Source organism: Trachemys scripta, chromosome 2 (genome assembly GCF_013100865.1).
Source record: "Trachemys scripta elegans isolate TJP31775 chromosome 2, CAS_Tse_1.0, whole genome shotgun sequence".
NCBI classification, from domain to species: Eukaryota; Metazoa; Chordata; order Testudines; family Emydidae; genus Trachemys; species Trachemys scripta.
In genome coordinates this window covers 72140873-72162023 of record NC_048299.1, presented here as the reverse complement: position 1 = coordinate 72162023, position 21151 = coordinate 72140873, and the positions used below count along the sequence as shown (strand labels likewise).

The window sequence follows — 21151 nt, the reverse complement described above, 5'->3', positions numbered from 1 at the left end:
GCCCTGCCCCTCCTCCCTGAGCGTGCTGCAATAGCGAGCAAGAGGGGCCGAGTGTCATTCTCTCTCACACACATGACTGCCCATCCCCCACTCCGAAGTGATTTACATTTCTACCGACCTGTCTGTGCTGCCAGGGAGGAGCATGTGACTGCTCTTGCAGCTTCCCTTTGCTTCCCTGTCAGAAGTCATTTTTCTGCAGGGAAGCAAAGAAATCTGTGGGGGACATGAATTCTGTGCATGTGCAGTGACACAGAATTCCCCCAGGAGTAAGCCTAGCAGCACAAGAAATCTGAGACCTGAGTAACCAAAGTCTTTGAAGGAAGAAACCACATGATAACTCACAAATAATGAAAAATAGTATTGAACTTTATCCACGGACTAGCTGGCTGGGAGCCCTATCTCCAGCTAAGATGAGCTGTGCCAAATTGAAGTTGGTCACAGAAATGAGCCTACTGCTGGAAAGCAGCCAGGAAGCAGATGGTCAGGTGGGAGCTGACTTGATATCTCATCTGACATTTCAGCACCATAGGGTGAAGCATTAAGAGACAACTAACCAAATAAAAAAAAAGTTTCACCAGTATGCAGAAATGAGAGAGGAAATTTATTGCTGAATTAGGTGCACCAGCACCATTAGCAGATTGGAGTCATAGCGTCAATTATGTCAATAGGGATATATAGAAATGTAGTGCTCATTTCCCCAAAAATACAATATTTCCTGCAAATACTTATATATTTTTTACTGTTTGGATTTGAGGTCTGTGGTGGGGTGGGAGGTTTGTAATGGAATCTTGAGAGGGTTTCAATTAATTGGTGTTTGTCCCAGTAAAAGCTGTAGTCTTGGTAAATGTCTGTTGTTGAAGACATTGAATTAAATGGCTCCCCTTTTATTCAGTGTTTGTATTGACAGCTGTTATACAATATAGGAACTGACATATTGGAGGTTGAGGGGGGGTATTAATGATTAATTTAAGACAAATTCAGTGGAACTTCTCTACTAATGAAAGAGCTGGATTTGGTACTTAGTTAAGTATCCTGTCTCCACAGTTGCTGTTATCAGATGCTGCAGAAGATTACTAAACTGCAGATAGAAATTTCTTCCTGATACCAGTTTTATACCCCGTGTTAGTTTTATACAGTGACATAGGTGGATTGAGAACATTTGTTATTCTTGATAGTGTAACTATATGCTGTGTTTGATGGGCTGTACAGACCCCACACAGATGAGAAAGGCACTAGAGAGGCCCCATGTGCGGGGCTAGCCCGGCCCCTCCAGCCCTGTCAATCACATATGGTAGGGAGGAGGCCTTTAAAAAGGAGGAAACAGTAGTTTCCCCCTCAGTCATCGGGGAGAGCTTATCTGGAGCAGGAAACTGCTGGAGTGACTTCTGAAGCCACATGGGGTATGTCTACACAGCAAAGAAAACTGCATGGCTGACTCGGGCTTGTGGAGCTCAGGCTGCGGGACTGTGTCATTGCTGTGTAGACTGCCAGGCTCAGGCCAGAGCTTGAGCTCTGGGATCCTCCCACCTTACAGGGTCCTAGAGCCCAGGCTTCACCCTGAGGCCGGAAGTCTACCCAGCAATGAAACAGCCCTACAGCTCAAGTTGACTGACACAGGCCATCCCCGGGTTTTTCTTTGCTGTGTAGATATACCTTTGGAGAACAACCATCTAGATCTCCACCCTGACCCTACTACCAGGGGAAGCCTGACAGAGTGAGCCCAATTCAGCAGCCCAGCCAGAGAGACTCCTTGAAAACCACTCCACAGATGCTGTACAACTAGAGGTACTGTTGCCTTATCCGCCTACAGGGGCCCTGGGAGGAAGTTATGCTCAAGTGTGGTGGGTCATTTAACTTTCCTTTTGATCCCCCATCAGAAGGGACTTAAAAAGGCCTGCAGAAGGCAGGGCCCCTTTGCAAGAAGTAAGAAACTGGGGCCTGTGGATGAACCACCCAGTGTAAATAACTGGGCATGGCCAGGGTCCTCCACCACCTGCAAGAAAACCTAAGGGGACTCTTTTACACTATCTTTAGATCCACCTAAATAACCCCTCATCTCTTCTCAGTTAGTCATCTAGGGCAGAGGTTCTCAACCCGGGGAGAGGTGAGGACTGGATGGGGACCATGTCAAACTTTCTAGGGGGATGCAGTGAGCCTTCCAATAATTCAGTAATTTGGCTGGGCCAAATCTGAGTGAGTGGTGTTGTGACCCAGTCCACGGGGTCACAACACCGCTCAAATTAGTCCATTTTGTGAAGTAAACTTGAATCAAAACTCTTTGTGGCTATAAAATGTTCATATAAGTCTGTGTGTATGAGTTGGGGTGTTCGCCGGCCCCCCTCACACACACACTCCATATTGTGGCCAGGATCTGAACCAGAAGATCCAAACTACTGTGAGAAAAGCTGTCTCACAGGATACCTGGACAAACCAGAAGTATAAGTGCTGTAAGAAACTATCTTACACGATTCCCAGGTGAATTTTGCACTACTGCATTCTCGCCATTGTAAGAGGTGAATGGACTCCAAGGGAAAAAAAAAAGCTAAGGTCAGGAATGATTTAAAAAAGGTTGAGAGTCTGATTTAGTGTGTGATTTTTTTTGTTTTTCAAAACCACTGAAGTGTTTCTCCCACCTTAATTTTAATTGAATTACATAAATTATTGAAGACAAGAGTCTGTAAAGGTCAAATTCTTGAGAGCATTGACTCCACCGGGATGTGTGGACACCCAAGAGAAGAATTTGGGCCTTTGTGGAGGATACGTCTACAACAGTGGCTCTCGAACTTTCCAGACTACTGTACCCCTTTCAGGAGTCTGATTTGTCTTGTGTACTCCCCATTTCACTTCACTTAAACTAATTGCTTACAAAAGCAGACATAAAAATACAAAAGTATCATAGCACACTGTTACTGAAAAATTGCTGAGTAGTAAAAGTCTCCCATTACTACCAGGTCTTGTATTTTAGATATTTCTGTTATTTGTTGTAGAAATGCCTAGTGCACCTCCTCCTCCTGAACTGGTGCTCTCTATTAGACCCCTACCATGGCATTTCCTGTTGTCCCCCCCCCATTTATCTTCACCCAGAGACTTTCAACTAGTCTGCCACCCACCTCCTTCTGTACCTCAGAACAAGTGTATATATATTATTAATGTATAACATAATACAGGATTTAGCCCCAATCTTTGTCTTGCCAATTTAGATCAGCTATTGGTGTGTTCCTATATATGTATAGCAATGTCTGTTCCTGTGAAACTACCGGACGTGAATGGTAGTGAGTTAACAAGGGAGACTATGTGCATCCTTCAATTTGAGCCCTGCATAGACTCAAGCACATTGCTATTATATGTTTAAAGTTAGTGAATGTAAATTACCATGAATTTCATGAGCTTACTAATGTGACTGTCATGTTTTTGTATGAAAATGATCATCACATTTCCCATTTAAGAACTTGATATTCTTTATGAACATTTCTGAATTCTATAAGGAGAGCTGACGGTTTGTAGGTATGAGGTTTTTTCTTCTTTTCTCTATTATTGTCTCACTTTAATAGAAATGCTAATGGAAAAACCATGAAGGACAGCATAATCATCGTGCTGCTCTAGTGATTCTGTGGTTAAGTTTTCCTCAGAGCTTTAATTATAAAGCTTATACTTATTTCAGCAGTTTAACTTTATAAATTCTCAGACAAACACACTTGGAGATACATTCATTCCACTTGTAGGTGTAAACTGAGCCTCGCTTAGCCAGGGGACCAGACTGGAGCTGGGACTTCACACGCCGGTATGGGAGGCTGCATGTGGTGGATTGGAGGAAATGAAAGAATGAGAAGAATTGACTTTATCTACTTAAGGAAAATAATTACAAAACTATCATTGTCCCTTTGAGAGGTAGATGCAATTAAATAAAATGCAGTGAGAGTGTGTTGGAGAGTGCTAAGCAAATGCAAACATACCGTACTTTGATTGAATAGAGGAATAATTGCTGAGTATGCAAACAAAGGTAAGAAAGTGTGTAGCTGGGGAATGTGAAGAATGTCCGTGATAGTACAACTCCCAGTCAGCATGTATGAAGTCAATATCACAGCGTGTGTGAGCTCAGGGTAGGAAAATGCCTTAAGAAAGGACAAAACCTTGAAAGAGCACCAGCTAGGATACTCCTTTGTCAGGCATAGTTCTCCATATTCTGGAAACAGTTCCACGGTCATTACATGCATTCTAAGGCTCTAATTCAGGAAAGCATCCCTATTAAAGAAGGGTACATAAGCAAATTCTTAAATCCCACTGGAATCAATGAAACTTAAGCACATGCTTAAGTGATTTCCTGAATAGAACTGGCATGTACTTATGTACTTTCCTGAAATAGGGGCTAGAGGAATACAAAGATTTTTGTTAAGCATAGGAACACCTTCAGCAACACCTGAACAGCACCCTGCAAACTTACCAAAATTGTAAAGCACAAATCCAATGATTAACAAAAGTCCTTTGTCCCAAGAACAGCACTTTGGAAGCTTGATCTGAAGCCTCAAAGACCTCATTACAAACCTTTGTTTATTTACAGCTAAAAGACTTCCTTTGACAGTTCTGCATCAGGGAGTACTGCTGCTTGTCCTTGGTGGGGGGGGACATGAAGGACACTATTTCAATGCTTGTCACAGTCTCAAAAGAGGGAGAATGAAATGCTTGGGCTTGGTGGAGGAAGGAAAATGTGTATCTTTTTACAGGAACATTTGTTTGCAGCAGCTTGGAAGTAGGATTGACAACTGCTCTCAATTTCTTTTCAACTCATTGTTTTAACCCCAGCCTCCCCTCACAATAAACAAAGAATTCTAGAAAGGGGAGGCCTTTCCTTAAGGGCCATGGTCTTTGTTCCCTAACCTAGAGTTCAGGAGCTAAAATTGGGTCCAAACCCAGAATCCTTGGTTTCCAACATTCCAGGGGGATTGGATCCATACCAGCCTTTGCAACCTAGGCCCATTTCTGCAGATAACACGGCAGCTGCTTTTGCTGGTCTCTTGCTGTGAAAAACTCAATGCCATGCCTTGGAAACAGGGAAAAACAACAACTTAAAAACAATTCTAATGAAGATTTATGAGGCAAATTATTTTGTTTGTTAAAAAGGAAAATAGGAAATTCTGCACACACCGACTTGTTAGGATATTAGCCAAGGAGCTACAACTCAGACAAATAAAATGTCTTATGTTAATTTAAGATGAAATATTTACCTTTATGAATACTGCAGGAGCGTCTTGTTTTTTCTCCTATTTTTGAAATGTGCTTCTATGCTCTCAATATTTTTTTCTTATTGCTTGCACTGGAAGTGTATCGTATGCCATAACCTTGCTGCTCCCTGCCGCCTCTTGAAAAGAGTGTGAGTGCGGAAGGGGTGAAGTGGTGGTATGTTGTAATTCTAACCTTGCCTTTCCTTTTGAACACTGCTCCTTACGCTCAGGGTATGCTAACATTGCAATAAGGAGGTGCTAATGTTCACATCCCCGACCCAACTTTGATCTAGCTAGACCAAAGGTAGCTCAAGTAACAAGAGCAGTATAGCCATAGTAGCGTGGACCACGGCATGGGCTAGGCTCCTGAGTACAGCCCCGCTCAGGACTTCAGGTCTAGCTAGATCAAAGCTTGCTTGGGTATAGCTACACACGGTGCAATCCCACCTCCTGGCGGCAGTGTAGACATACCCTTAAAGTAAAATTGACTTTCAATGGCACTTAAGCACACTTGAAAATGTTACCCTAAGTCTTTTGGCTCTTAACGTGTACCAAAAGTTTGTCCCTGTACAAACTCCAGCCATCTAGTGGCCTCGCCCTTTGAGGAGCTTGGTGCCCTGCTAGGTGCCAAGCACCCTTCAGTCCATAGTAAGAGACATTCAGTCCCTCTCAGAATTGGGTCCATTGGGTCAGGGAGGCAGAAAGTTAACAAACCAACCAACTCTTTCCAAATGTAGGGAGTTCTTTGTCCAGACTACTGGATACGGCGGCTTTTACTGGCTATATTTCTGAGAGTTGCATATGAGGTGCCTAACAAGTGTAAAGTCGCCCATAAGTTGACAGTGTCTGGGCTGCAACTGAAAACCTGCTGCTGTACTTTATTACTGCTGTGCACAATGGGTCCTGTCCATGGTATTTACTTTTACCTAATCTTAGCTATTAATGACACTAGGCATCAGTTATCAGGACTTTTTTTAGACGGCTGAATGGAATAGCAGTTGGTACAATGCTTATAGATCTTCTACATTGTTTTCACTCTCTCTTGCCTCCTTGGTAAATGTACTTTAATTTTTATCTCTTAATAGACTTTTCTTTTCCTGTAACCATGGTTTTTACCCTATCTTGTTGTACTCTGCTATTCTTTAAACCTTTACAATTATTGAACAGCTTAATTAGAATTGTAAAGTGTAACAGTGCAGACTCACACCTGAGGTGCCTCCTGCTGGTTATCCTGGGAATTGGGTCAATCCAGCCCAGAGTGCCACCTGTAGGCCGGTGATCCACCTTACTGCTACTGGCCCCTGTGTCCCTCCCAGGACCCTGGTACCCCTTTAACTGGGTCTCCCCCTCCCAGGGGAACCCCCACCCTCTATCCCCACCTTGCCTCAGTATCAGGCTACTGCCAGTCTTCATCTAGCCTCACACCCAGGGGCAGACTGCAGCCTACTCATCACTGGCAAGGTTGGGTTTGGACCTGCTGCCTTGGTCTACCTCTGGGTTGCCCTCTGCAACCCCCAGTACCCCTTGGCCTTCTACTAGGCCGCAGCCTAGGGCTTTCCAGGCTGGAGCTCCCCAGCCCTGCTCCACCCAGGTACCTTGTCTCAGCTCCCTGCAGCCAGGCCCTTCTCTCTCTGAGTGCAGAGAGAGACTATGTCTGAGCTCCTGGCTCCCTGCCTTTATAGGGCCAGCTGAGTCTGTTGGGGTATGGCCCCAGCTGCAGCCACTTCCCCCGATCAGCTCAGCCTTCAAGCTGCCTTCTCCCTGGGCTATCTCAGGCCCTTCCAGGCAGGAGCAGGTGTCTACCCTGCTACATAACGAAATAAATTTAAGTCAAAAATTTCAAACCTGAGTGCCATGATCCTTGGATAAGTTGCCATTTCTGAGACCTTTTTCCAGTCCCACAAGGGCACTCCTTTCAAGTGACAGGCCTGTGCCTCCATTTCTCTTTGAGAGGGGAATCCCCATGAAGCAGCCACTCCCTAAATCTCCAGAATATACCCCTCTGGTTACCAACTGTGATATCTAACGAGCCCAATGAACGTTGCACCTGGAATAGTTTCCCTGTGGTAGTTTGTGGACAGTAATAACATGCAGTGACACAGAAGCAGCATCTTCAAAACGAAGTATGATTTATTTGCCGAAAGGTTCACAGCACTTAGCAAAGTGGATTTAAAACAAAGAGACCTATATTCATACTGTCTTACCTACACTTGGCACTCCCTTCAGACCTGAGGAAGACAACTTACCCTTCGTGCCCCCATTCTGTTGTGGACTAAATTATAGGCTGCTTGCTGCAGACCCTGATTCTCTGTCAGACTTGGTGTCTTCTTGCGTACCTGTCAGCACTCACTGACACTCCCTAGGCAGCCTCTCAATGCACTCAAACATTATGCCTTTTCTAGGCCCAGAATCATGTAATGGTTTAGTATTTTCCTTTGATCTGAGACTTAGCCTTGGGAAGAGCAAACCATTTTAGCCTTGAGGAAGGCAGGGAGCGGGGATATTCCCCAACTTACAGCTGCCCCATTGTTTCCTCAAGCTCTAACAACCCCCTTTTGAGCTAAACCCATTGCAAATAATCCATCACACACAAACACAGAGCTACGCATAATATTTGTAAAAAATAATTCAAGTATTTTCCTGTTTGTCAACAATCTGTTCTACCTTGGATTTAGTTGTGATGCTGGGAGTACCTTTCCCAGACCCGAAGAAGAGCTCTGTTGGCTCAAAAGTTTGTCTCTCTCACCAATAGATGTTGGGCCAATAAAAGATACTACCGTACCCACAATGAGTATCTAACATTAGGCACCCAAATCCATATTTAGGTCCCTAACTAAAAATGGCTTGATCTTCAGAGATACTAAGCACCCATCATTCATAGTGGGCCAGATCCTCAACTGCTGTAACTCGGCAAAAATCAATGGAGCTTCATCTGCTTACACCAGTTGAAGATCCGACTCCATTGTTTTTAGTGGGAGTTGCAGATGCTCGGAACTTCTGAAAATCAGATCCCTTTCAGCTGGAATGCATAGCTTTAGGCACCCAAGTTTGAAGAGTTAGGCCTTATTGTGTACCTGATTTTAACCAGCCATTGTCTACAAAACTTTTATGGCAACTAGAGTGATGTGGCCTTAGAAGGGATGGCTGGGAGTGTTCTGCCTTACCAGCTGAAGGCAAAAAGTTGCAATAATTGCTGCTAACAGGGACAGTAGTAGAGAAGAATGCAGCACTTGAGATAGAAAAGAAAGGCATTCAAAGAAAAAACAAAAAGCATCCAGTGACACATATATTCAGTGGAGCTTTTTAATGGTGCACTTATGGCCCAGTCCATTTAACATTGTAGTCAATGGAAACAGTCTCATTGACTTAAACAGGAGTTGATCAAGCACTGAGCTTTCAGGAATAATCATATCCAATATGTTAAAGTTCCTGGTACTTCTATCCAGAATGATAATTGCTACCTCCATTATGTGCAATGACTTAACAGAAGGGTTTTTTCCCCCTTATCTTTAAGGCACTGGAGGGAATAGTCCTTAGAACAAAGTGGAGGGCTAGGAAACAGCTATCACTGATGGCTTGAGAGACCCTAGGCTGGAGAGACCAAGAGTAAAGGTTGCACTCTTTTTCCACCACCAACTGAATGTTGCTGATGCCCTATGAACTCTCCTGGCTCCTGCAAACTAGATTTTTAACCACTGTCCCAAGGCCACTGGGCCCAGAGATCAGGTAAACTACATTTGCTAATATTTAACTTTTATACCAGTGGTTCTCAAACCTTTGTACCGATGACCCCTTTCACATAGCAAGCCTCTGAATGCGACCCCCCCCTTATAAATTAAAAACACGTTTTTATATATTTAACACCATTATAAATGCTGAATGCAAAGTGGGGCTTGGGGTTGAGGCTGACAGCTCACGAACCCCCATGTAATAACCTCGCGACCCCCTGAGGGGTTCCGACCCCCAGTTTGAGAACCCCTGTTTTATACTAACCCTGCTGAGGGTGAAAGAAACCCAGTATAACCTGTACTGTGTTAATGCAAGCTCTAGTATTATTGCACTTACCACTTTCTAGTTATTTTGGGGAGGGATAGCTCAGTGGTTTGAGCATTAGCCTGCTAAACCCAGGGTTGTGAGTTCAATCCTTGAGGGGGCCACTTGGGGATCTGGGGCAAAAATTAGTACTTGGTCCTGCTAGTGAAGGCAGGGGGCTGGACTCGATGACCTTTCAAGGTCCCTTCCAGTTCTAGGAGATAGGATATCTCCATTAATTTCTAATTTCTATTTGGGGGGGAGGGATAGCTCAGTGGTTTGAGCATTGGCCTGCTAAACCCAGGGTTGTGAGTTCAATCCTTGAGGGGGCCACTTAGGGATCTGGGGCAAAATCAGTACTTGGTCCTGCTAGTGAAGGCAGGGGGCTGGACTCGATGACCTTTCAAGGTCCCTTCCAGTTCTAGGAGATGGGATATCTCCATTAATTTATTTATTTATTTATTTATTTTCACTAAGCAAGTTGGAGCATAGTTTTGGTCTTAGAATCATAGAATCATAGGACTGGAGGGGACCTTGAGAGGTCATCTAGTCCAATCCCCTGCACTCATGGCAGGACTAAGTATTTCTAGACCATCCCTGACAGGTATTTCTCTAACCTGCTCTTAAAAATCTCCAATGATGGAGATTGCACAACTTCTTTAAGCAATTTATTTTAGTGTTTGACTACCCTGACAGTTAGGAAGTTTTTCCTAATATTCAACCTAAACCTCCCTTGCTGTAATTTAAGCCCATTGCTTCTTGTCCTATCCTGAGAAGTTAAGGAGAACAATTTTTCTCCTTCCTCCTTATATCAACCTTTTATATACTTGAAAACTGTTATCAGGTACCCTCTCAGTCTTCTCTTCTCCAGACTAAACAAACCCAATTTTGTCAATCTTCCCTCATAGGTCATGTTTTCTAGACCTTTAATCATTTTTTGTTTTCTTCTCTAGACTTTCTCCAATTTATCCACATGTTTTCTGAAATGTGGCACCCAGAACTGGACACAATATTCCAGTTGAGGCTTAATCAGCGCAGAGTGGAGTAGAAGAATTACTTCTCTTGGCTTGCTGACAACACTCCTGCTAATACATGTCAATCAATTGTTATCACAACATACCTGAAAATATTTTTACAGTTATTGCTAGTTAATTAACTTTTTATCTTAAAATATGAATGTATTTGTTTCTTTTTTAAAGGTCACAATAGTGTTTCAGTTTAATTTCATGCAAGAAAGCATTAGGAAGAACATCAAAGCAAGCTCTCTTAAAATAGGAAGATGTACTAATTATTAGCCTAAGAAGAACTCAGCATATCTCAGAAGGGAAAAGTGGGGAGAGATGCACAGAAGTGACCTTAAACCACTTGTACAATTTGTTGCCCTGGTCCTACTAAAGCTGTGCATGCTATAGATGTGTTAGGCGCCTGAAGACCTGAAATAGACATCATGGCTAGAGATGAAAGATGGCATGGGGGCAGTGGCATGAGACAATGCAGAGAGGGCATTGTGGCTATCGACAGCGGCACAGCAAGAGATGATTCAGAGGCAGTGGCAAGGTATCTCTTCACAGAAGCCACTCAGCACTTATCCCTAAGGACTGGGACTGGAGCTGCCCAAGTGCACTACTGGGCTCTGAAACTTCACTAACCACTGACAAACTAAGTGGGGTGCACCAAAGGGGAAGAGAGGGGAGTGAGGTATAGCAGGAACAATTGTCCACTGGATGTTCCCATTAGCAGGGGAAACTGAGGCAAGGGACTACTGCCCAAGATATTGTGCGGGTGAGTGTTTTACATACTCTCTGTATGTAAATCAACATACAGTTGATGTATTGGTGTTGTGTTTTCCCAGATTAATGCTGTGGTTCTTTCCCCCTTAATAAAGTTTTCTTTGTTTTCTCACAAGTGCTGAGTCTGTGTAGAGGGTAAGTATTGCCCCAGGGAAGGTATTTCATTTTTTTCAAGTTTCTGGGTTGGGACTCAAGCCAGTGGTGTTTGTTAATTTTAAGAGGAATCCCTTGATATTTGAACCCATCCCTTTTTGCTCCTGACAACACCTGGCAGAAGGGTTACAACTGCCAACTTTTCTGCATAATACAGCAAAATGGCATGTCTGGAGGGACACCCCAGAATAAGGAAAATGTTTGCAGTCTGGAACTGGCTTACCACACCCAAAGGGGAGAAGGGAAGAAAGCCAGCTGCAGATACTGAGCAGAAACGGTAAGTCTATAAACCCTGGAAACACTCTTAGAAGTAAAATGGATTCAGTCTACTGGGCTCAATACTATTTACACATTCAAGTGCATTATTAGTTAAGCATTTGTCTCATTGCTTCCACAATAAATTCAGCTAGTGTCAGTGTCAGGAATGAATGAGCGCACCGCAATTTTAGAGAGAATCCTTAGTTTTCAAGTCAACAAATTGCAGTGGTTCTACTTAATCCATCAAAAAGGGAAGAGAGAAGAGTCTGGCAGCCAGGCGGGAAGAAATAGAAGTCAAGAGGGTAATGTTCCAGCTATTTTAGAAACCATTTACACTATGAAATTGACTGCATTTAAGAACAGTTGTTGAACACGTTTGGGGAACAGCTGTGTTATTGCAAAACATAAGGGTCTAGGATGTATCTAGCCCTGTGTGGCTGCACTAGGGTGGGCAGTGGGGCAAAGGAGGATTTCCCTTCCCTCTCCCTTAAAGCCACAGTCCCAGTCCTTAAGCAAAGTCTGGGAAAGTCTAATTCTGGAGTCAGCACTAGTAACCCCGAAGTACAGAAGGAAGCACCAGTCTGTGAGCTGAGCTGTGAGCTGCAACCTGTTTAAAATGTGTGCTGTAGCAGTTGCCACAGCTGTGTGCAACCCTCCTCCAGTACTCCGGGAGGCATTATGCCTGCCTGAGGCAAAATGCTCTGGGGAGCTGCCATGAGTGCCAAGTATCACCTCGCTTCCTTGTGGCTCAAAAGCCACAAAATATTAATATTAATGGCAATGTTTTCATAACCTTTATTTAACTCTCCATGAAAAGTCTCTTTATTTAACAGAAAACTGCAAAAATTAGGTATAATCCCTTACATAGCTAGATCAATCTTTGCTAAATAAGACTACGTAATATGGATCATAAACATGAATTTATGCCAGTTATTAGAAATACCTGCCATTGTTTAAGTATCTGTACTCAGGGACTGGAGCTGTGGTGCTCTCTCTCTGCAGGGGCTGCCATTTTGCAGATGGTGCAGATGGGACCTCCTGCTGAGAAGTAAATTGAGAATAAGGAAATGCAGCTCATCGTGGGATGATATGAGAAACAGACCATCAAAGTCACTGTAAGGTATGTTTTATTCCTTTAAAAAAGAGCTTGCTCACATCTCTAGCTCACCTATCAAAACCTTCATGTCAAACCTGACCAGTATAAAATATTTCATTGTCTGTCAGTCTTTGTGTGATGTATCTAAACAATCTTTGTTATTCCTCATAATTCTGTGTCTTTTATTTGTAATACAGCTACTGTCCCTCTTCTAGTGTCACACATGGAACACAATTAATCATATCGTTGACAATTTCTGAAAATACTTGTTAAAAATAATTTGGTTAGCTTAATACTATAGGAAGGTTAAAATATAGAATTGACCTTAATTTGAGAGTGGTTTTCATAATCAGCACTTCTTTTGTGTTTATAGTTACTGCAATTGCTTGCACTAGTTGTGCCTTTACACATGAAAGTTATTTACTCACTTGTGTGCGCAGAGGTCCAGTTTGTCTGGGCAGTTTTGACACTAGTGCGTGCAAAAGGGCATTCAAAAATGCACAGAATTCAGACTTTAGTTTATGAAACTTGTGGACTGAAAATCTGCTCTACAGGAAATGCATTTCATCTTTGTATCAATCTATAAGATGAGACTGTTGAAATGGCATCTTCCAATTTGTCTTGGAATTATTCTTTATTGTATTTAAGATTCTAAATACTGGTTCACTCTTTTATTGTATTAGTTATAGTGACTAGAAGACAGGGCCGAGAAGGAATGATGTAGAGTTGAAGAGACGTCCTGACTAATCTGTGATCTGTCCAGCACTCTGCGCCTCGCATTACTCTGGTAATCAGTATGTATCGGATGTCTCGCCTTCTAACAATGGCATAATCTATCAGATGCCACTGTTTGGACCTAGGGTGCATCCATGTTGTTTTGTATTTGTCCGCTTGTTGGAACAGAGTGTTGGTAATGGTCAGGTCATTTTCAGAACAAAGACTCAAAAGAAGTAGTCCGTTACTGTTCTTTTTGCCTACACCATGTGGCCTGATTACTCCTTTCCAGTTCTTGCTGTCAGCCCCGACTCGGGCATTGAAATCTCCAAGTAGGAGTAGTTTATCTGTTACAAGTGTGGCCTTGATCAGTCTGTCGAGATCTTCATAGAATTGTTCCTTTGAGTTGTCAGAGCATGTTAAAGTGGGTGCATATGCACTGATGATGGTGACATGACGTTTGGCATTTAGTGGGAAGTGCAGCTTCAGCAATCTTTCATTGATACCCACTGGAACGTCTGGAAGTTGATGCATCAATAAGGTTTTTACTGCCAGACCAACTCCATGTATTCTATCCTCTGTCTCAGTCTTACCCTTCCAAAAGAAGGTGTAACCACCTCCTGGTTCACTCAAGAAACCTTCCCCAGGCAATCTTGTTTCACTTAATGCCGCTATATCAATGTTATAATGGACTAGTTCTTGAGCAATGAGGGCTGTCCTTCTCTCAGGTCTTGCAACAGCTTCTCGATCCATGAGGGTACGAACATTCCATACACCAATGGTAAGTTTTCTCAAATTTTTCTTTTGGTTTCGGCCGCAGATTGGGTTGAACTGCCAGCCGTGGCTTGCTGGCCAGTTGTTGTAGGGCAGGCAATTTTTAGGCCACCTTTTCTAGGCCCGTCCCTTACTAGGGTGAGCAGTGCTGTCCTGAAGAGGGCTACTCAGAAGCCTGGGATGCTGCCAGGCAACTCTGCTGCCCGAAATACAGAGCTGGACGACCACCTATCCACAGGCCGCCTGCGTGCAGGATTAGGACTACGACTCCCAGTGGTAATCTCCACCTGTCGCTTTGCCCCTCCCCCATCACCGCAGGACTTGGGTAGCATCATGATGATGATGTTTGATCATTTGCACAGGACCTGTGCGTGAAAGCTTTTGAGTGGTAGAGCCGTTGCACGGGAGCAATCCCACTCTCTCGACCTTAGAAGCAAGACACCAATGGTACGAAAAATCGTCACGACTGGTAACTTCTTTGGTTGCAGTGGATGGCCTTGACGTCTTTCGTGCCTCGTCAAGTCCTTCGCTTTCCACAAAGCTTTGCAGAACTGCCTTCTTGGCCGTTGGATCTTAGTGATCTCTTTCGCCCAATCCGCCGGAGCTGACGTCGCATGCGGGGTAGGCATATCCCAAATTCACTGAGGGTTTGAGTCCCATCAGTTACACTCACCTGGTTTGGCCGGCCTGTCAAAGCCGTTGCCCGGGGTGTAGCCGCTGCGCATGCTGCAGCTACTTGGAGCCACAGGTGAGAGCTGAGGGACAGGTGGGGACCAAAGTGGATGGACTACCCCCAAAGGGTACGACAAGTCCCCCCATCAGAGGTACTACCCCTCCCTGGCCACCGCATACACCCCTATTACTGTAGTAATAGTAATACCTATTACTGACATCCATTGCCAACAACTAATAGATTTCATAGGATAGCCAAGACTTCAGAATAGAGCTGGTTGAATATTTATATTTAATTTCTTTTCCAGAAGTGGTCAAATTTGTGTGAAAGATAAAAAGTGGAAACATTTCAGCCAAAAAGAGAAATATTTTCATTTGGAAATGCCACTGTGATTGCCTCATAGAAATTGTAATTCAGGTACCTCATTCTTCTCTGTAGGCTGGGCTCCCTGGTTGGACTAGATCTCCTGTGATACACCACTCTCCCATCTTGGAGAGGAGCACCACTAAGGGTATGTCTACACTGCAGTAGGGACTGTGCTTCCAAGCTCAGGTAAATAGACACACACTAGCTCTGCTTGAGCTAGCACAATAAAATTAGCAGTGTAGCGAGGGGTAGCCTGGTGGCAGCTCGGGCCAGCTGCCCTAGTATGTACCCTGGGGTTTGGGTGGGTTGTGCACAGGTGGTTAGCCCAAGCTGCTGTGCCTGCTACCCCTGGCTACACTGCTATTTTTAGTGCACTAGCTCGAGCAGAGCTAGGATGTGTCTGTCTACCCAAACCAGGGAGCACACTCCCAGCTGCAGTGTAGATACACCAATAGAGGAGGATAGTGACAAAAGGCAACAGAACTACAACTCCCACGGCACTGTAGTAGCATATCCATGTTGAAATATTTTGATTTTCAGCCAAAAACTGACAACGTTTTAGTTTTTCAAGTGGTTGATTGCTATAGCTGGGCATTGATAATGATTTCAGGGTGAGCATATGACATTTTGGGGCATGGTCATCATCTTCATGATACAAATGTTGTGATGGCTATGTTGATTGTTTACTTACCTCCACTAACGGTGAATCGACTGTACTGTCTGTTGTTGACCACTTGATTATTCACTTTGTTATACATTTGGTCTAGTTGATTTGTAATCCTGAACATTACAAATCCTCGCATGGTGTCAAGTATCGGGGGTAGCTGTGTTAGTCTGTATCTACAAAAACAACAAGGAGTCTGGTGGCACCTTAAAGACTAACAGATTTATTTGGGCATAAGCTTTCATGGGTGAAAACCTCACTTCTTTGGATGCATAGAGTGAAAGCTACAGATGCAGGCATTATATACTGACACATGGAGAGCAGGGAGTTACTTTGCAAGTGGAGAACCAGTGTTGACAGGGCCAATTCAATCAGGGTGGATGTAGTCCACTCCCAATAATAGATGAGGAGATGTCAATTCCAGGACAGGAAAAACTGCTTCTGTAATGAGCCAGCCACTCCCAGTCCCTATTCAAGCCCAGATTAATGGTGTTAAATTTGCAAATGAATTTTAGTTCTGCTGTTTCTCTTTGAAGTCTGTTTCTGAAGTTTTTTTGTTCAATGATAGTAACTTTTAAATCTGTAATAGAATGACCAGGGAGATTGAAGTGTTCACTTACTGGCTTATGTATGTTACCATGCCTGATGTCCGATTTGTGTCCATTTATTCTTTTGCGGAGGGACTGTCCGGTTTGGCCAATGTACATGACAGAGGGGCATTGCTGGCACATGATGGCATATATAACATTAGTGGATGTGCAGGTGAATGAGCCCATAAACAAGATCCATAAACCTGGAAACCCTGGACGCCCCATCATCTCAGGTATTGGCACTCTTACAGCAGGATTATCTGGCTATTTGGACTCTCTCCTCAGACCCTACGCTACCAGCACTCCCAGCTATCTTCGAGACACCACCGACTTCCTGAGGAAACTACAATGCATTGGTGTTCTTCCTGAAATCACCATCCTGGCCACCATGGATGTAGAAGCACTTTATACCAATATGCCACATGAGGATGGACTACAAGCTGTCAGGAACAGTATCCCTGATGAGGCCACAGCATGCCTGGTGGATGAGCTTTGTGACTTTGTCCTCACCCACAACCACTTCAGATTTGGGGACAACTTATACCTTCAAGTCAGTGGCACTGCTATGGGTACCCGCATGGCCCCAGAGTATGCCAACATTTTTATGGCTGACTTAGAACAACGCTTCCTCAGCTCTTGTCCCCTAGTGCCCCTCCTCTACTTGCACTACATTGATGACATCTTCATCATATGGACCCACGGAAAGGAGGCCCTTGAAGAATTCCACCTGGACTTCAACAATTTCCACCCCACCATCAACCTCAGCCTGGACCAGTCCACACAAGAGATCCACTTCCTGAACACTACAGTGCAAATAAGTGATGGTCACATAACACCACTCTATACCGGAAACCTACTGACCGCTATACATACCTACATGCCTCCGGCTTCCATCCAAGACACATCACACGATCCATTGTCTACAGCCAAGCCCTAAGATACAACCGAATTTGCTCCAACCCTTCAGACAGAGACAAACACCTACAAGATCTTTATTAAGCATTCGTAAAACTACAATACCCACCTGGGGAAGTGAGGAAACAGATTGACAGAGCAAGACGGGTACCCAGAAATCACCTACTACAGGACAGGCCCAACAAGGACAATAACAGAACACCACTGACCATCACATACAGCCCCCAGCTAAGACCTCTCCAGCGCATTATCCACGATCTACAACCTATCCTGGAAAATGATCCTTCACTCTCACAGATCTTGGGAGGCAGGCCAGTCCTCGCTTACAGGCAACCCCCCAACCTGAAGCAAATACTCACCAGCAACTACACACCACACCACAGAAACACCAACCCAGGAACCAATCCCTGTAGCAAACCTTGTTGCCTACTCTGTCCCCATATCTACTCTGGCGACACCATCAGAGGACCCAACTACATCAGCCACACCATCAAGGACTCATTCACCTGCACATCCACTAATATTATATATGCCATCATGTGCCAGCAATGGTCTGGGAGTGGCTGGCTCATTACAGAAGCAGCTTTTCCTGTCCTGGAATTGACACCTCCACATCTATTATTGGGAGTGGACTACATCCACCCTGATTGAATTGGCCCTGTCAACACTGGTTCTCCACTTGCAAAGTAACTCTCTGCTCTCCATGTGTCAGTACATAATGCCTGCATCTGTAATTTTCACTCTATGCATCCGAAGAAGTGAAGTTTTTACCCATGAAAGCATATGCCCAAATAAATCTGTTAGTCTTTAAGGTGCCACCAGACTCCTTGTTGCTATTACAAATCCTGTAATCTTCAGGATTACAAATCAACTAAACGGGAATTATTATCTGTACCTACTCATTTTTTTCTTTTCTTTTCCACTTTTAAGCAGGTGAGCATGACTGGAGAACAAGTGAGCATTCCTGAATTAGGTGAAAGAAGGACCCAGCTTGCACTGAGGAATGAGCTAGAAGGGGGCTGCTCTCCATTCAGGAAGGTTTATGAAATAAACGTGTATGGTAGCTGAGGAGAGGAAAAGAAGGAGTTAACAGCAAGAACACTGATCCAGAAGTCTGAGGAAAAAGTAATGTGACAATACCAATTGAGAGAGACTGGAATTTTCTTTTTTCCCCCCAATTTTTTTTCTAATTTGTTTTAGTTTTGAGCTTTTTGGTAATACAAACATCCTTCTCCTTGAAAGGGTCTGCTTAACTTTGCTGAGAATTTCTACCAGCTTGCAAACTTTCTGACAAACTTCCAGAATAGCATACAGCAAGATCTCTAGTCTTCACTATTGTCCCCCTAAAGAACATAGCATCTTCTCTTCAGACTGGCACTCAGTCAGGATTTCAAAAACTTTGTGTGACAGCGTCTCTGTGGACATTGAGAAATTGTTTATTTCTGGACTTGTTATCTATAGCTATCAAGACAGTATAAAATCATTAAAACTATATGAAGATTACAATTTATCTGCAATCCAGCCATTTGTAGAAACTCACCTGACCAAAGGCACCCAATTAATAAAGATACTTGAGGGAATCAGAATATAAACTTAAATGAAAATAATTTACTCTCTAATCTTTCCCATTAAGTTCCTTTGTTCATACAATAAAGTTAAATGACTCAAACACAATTTTAAATTCAGATATTTTTTCTTTGCAATGGCTACTTCAATCTTTCCTTCTACCCACCCCATCTCTCAGACTCTGGCATTTCTAACAACACTTTCAATAACTCCTAAAATTGTAAGCATACATTTATGTGATGATTCAAAGGGGACTTGTGAAGGGAAAACCTCATTGCCAATGCTGCCTAGTGGTCAGGTGGGGGCATGGCAAGTTTTTTCTTTCTTTCTGGGCACTCCGCTTTTTACAGCCATTCCTGACTTGCAAAGATCTGTGTATTCAATCATTCAGCTCTCTGGCCAGGTCACGTGTTTGAGGCCACCCCTTTTGGGGTATATATAAAGAGTCCAACAACAGGGTAGCCTTCTGGGTTAGATAAGGGATCCCCAGGCTTCCTCTTGGGTCGGGGTCTCAGTGTCTGGACTCTTCTGACTTTAGGGCCTTCCTTCAACTAGATTCCCTGCACCAGGAATAGGCTTTTGTAGTTGGCCCCTCCTTAGGGGTTGGTCGGGGAACCCAGGGCCACCCTCTCCACCAGGTTCCAATCCAGGGCTCAGTTGTAAGCAGCTAAATCCTGCACCCTAGAGTGCTATGCAGGTGGTACCATGGATCAGTTCCTACCAGTCTGATCTCTTCACAACAGGTAAAGCTCACAAATAATTGAACACAAAGGTAAAGTCTCTAAAGTCTTCAGAGAATCAAAGGTCCCTTCTTTGTTGGCTTGGTAAGGTCACCACAGCTGGGCTTCAGGCAGCAAGATCTCCTGCAGTGCTGCTTCCTAGGAGTTGAGAATATAGGTCAGTTCACTGGCACTATCTGCCAGCTACTGACTCTGCTCCACTTTTAAGCTCCTCCTCCAGCCTGTGCAAGCTTGGCAGGGTAGAGCTGTCTGGCTGCAGAGCAACTCTTTAACCTCTTCTTTTCCAGTGTGTATTTCCATTCTGGAAAATATCCGTATGCCATTAGTGAAGTTGCTAACATATTTGGTAGACAACGGTGACCCGCTGCCCACAGTTCTGATGCAGATAGATATTCTTCTTTTTTTACTTGAGAAATCTGAACAGATCATGTATTCAGATTTCTTCCTGTTCTTGCAGCTGACTGCCTTAAACATCCCATCTGTGGCTTCTACTAGATGAGCGCAGAAGCACTCACTTCTTTGATAAAATAGATGTTGCAGTGATTTGACGTAAATGAATTTTTCATGCAGGCTGTTTCTGTGGGAATGCGGGTGCTAAATTCACCTGAAAAGCATATGCCTGGCAAAATTGCCATGATCCAAGGAATCCATGATCGTGGCTGACAATGAATGCTACAGAATGAATAACAATACGTTGTTTAAGGGAGGCTTCAATCCAAGCATTCTGAGCGTTTAGACTCGATCCTTGCACAACAGCTGCAGTCTATGAGATACACCCAAATTACAGCAGTAATTGGCTAGTTCCAAAGGGAATCACACTACACGTACTGTGTGGGTGTTTCAGCATTACGCAATGTAAATCAGGAAAGTGTGTTGCAAATTAGACCCACCAGCTCTACAATAATGTGCTCCCCAGCCTCTGCCCCACTCCAGTTTATTTACAGTAGACAATACAGTACGCTGAAGTATTCATCACTAATTGGGATGCTGAGAGCAAAGGGCATTTCTCACTGTTGAAATGAAGCAAAAGGTTTCAGCATTCATCCTGATTAAAGAAGAAATAGAAGGGTACATTGTGTAAGAAATGCAAAAGGAGACTGCAACATCTGTTAGGGTTCTCTTATTTCCTCTTCTAAAACCAAGGATGTGAGAAAAAGACAGGCAGTGAGTATGAAAAGCCATTGGGTTAGATTCACCCCTGCCACTGGTGCAGAGTAGGGCAGCTTGCATCTCCTTGTGCTAGTGAGGGTTACTATGCTGCTTCAGGGAGATATTGCTGCTTGCCTTCTCCAGGGTTTCCGTCATGAAACAGCAGCTTTATTCTAGCTCAGGGGCCAGGAGAGGCCTGTTGACTGGCACTACTGAAGAGATCCATGGAATTACTATATCATCTTGCTGCTGATTTACTCCTAACACCCTCCTAAGCCAGCACCACCCAATGCTTGGGTTGCACTATCTGATTATTGGTCGCCAGTATTGGAACCACTTCTTCCTCTAGCATGTATGTCAGCAGAAGCTGCTGTAGATCCTGGATAAATTTGGCCTTCTAACTCCTTCGGGCCTCTTTCTCTTTGCCACTGAAAGAATACAAATGAACAACA

At 43.8% G+C, this 21151-nt stretch overlaps 1 long non-coding RNA gene across 1 annotated transcript; it reads left to right on the top strand.

Annotated features, from left to right (window-relative positions):
- Window positions 1–12460: 12460 nt before the first annotated feature.
- On the top strand, window positions 12461–18918 carry LOC117871558. Its single transcript, XR_004644278.1, has 3 exons — window positions 12461–12567; window positions 13991–14043; window positions 18175–18918. It is a non-coding gene; the product is annotated as an uncharacterized LOC117871558 (long non-coding RNA).
- Window positions 18919–21151: the final 2233 nt, after the last annotated feature.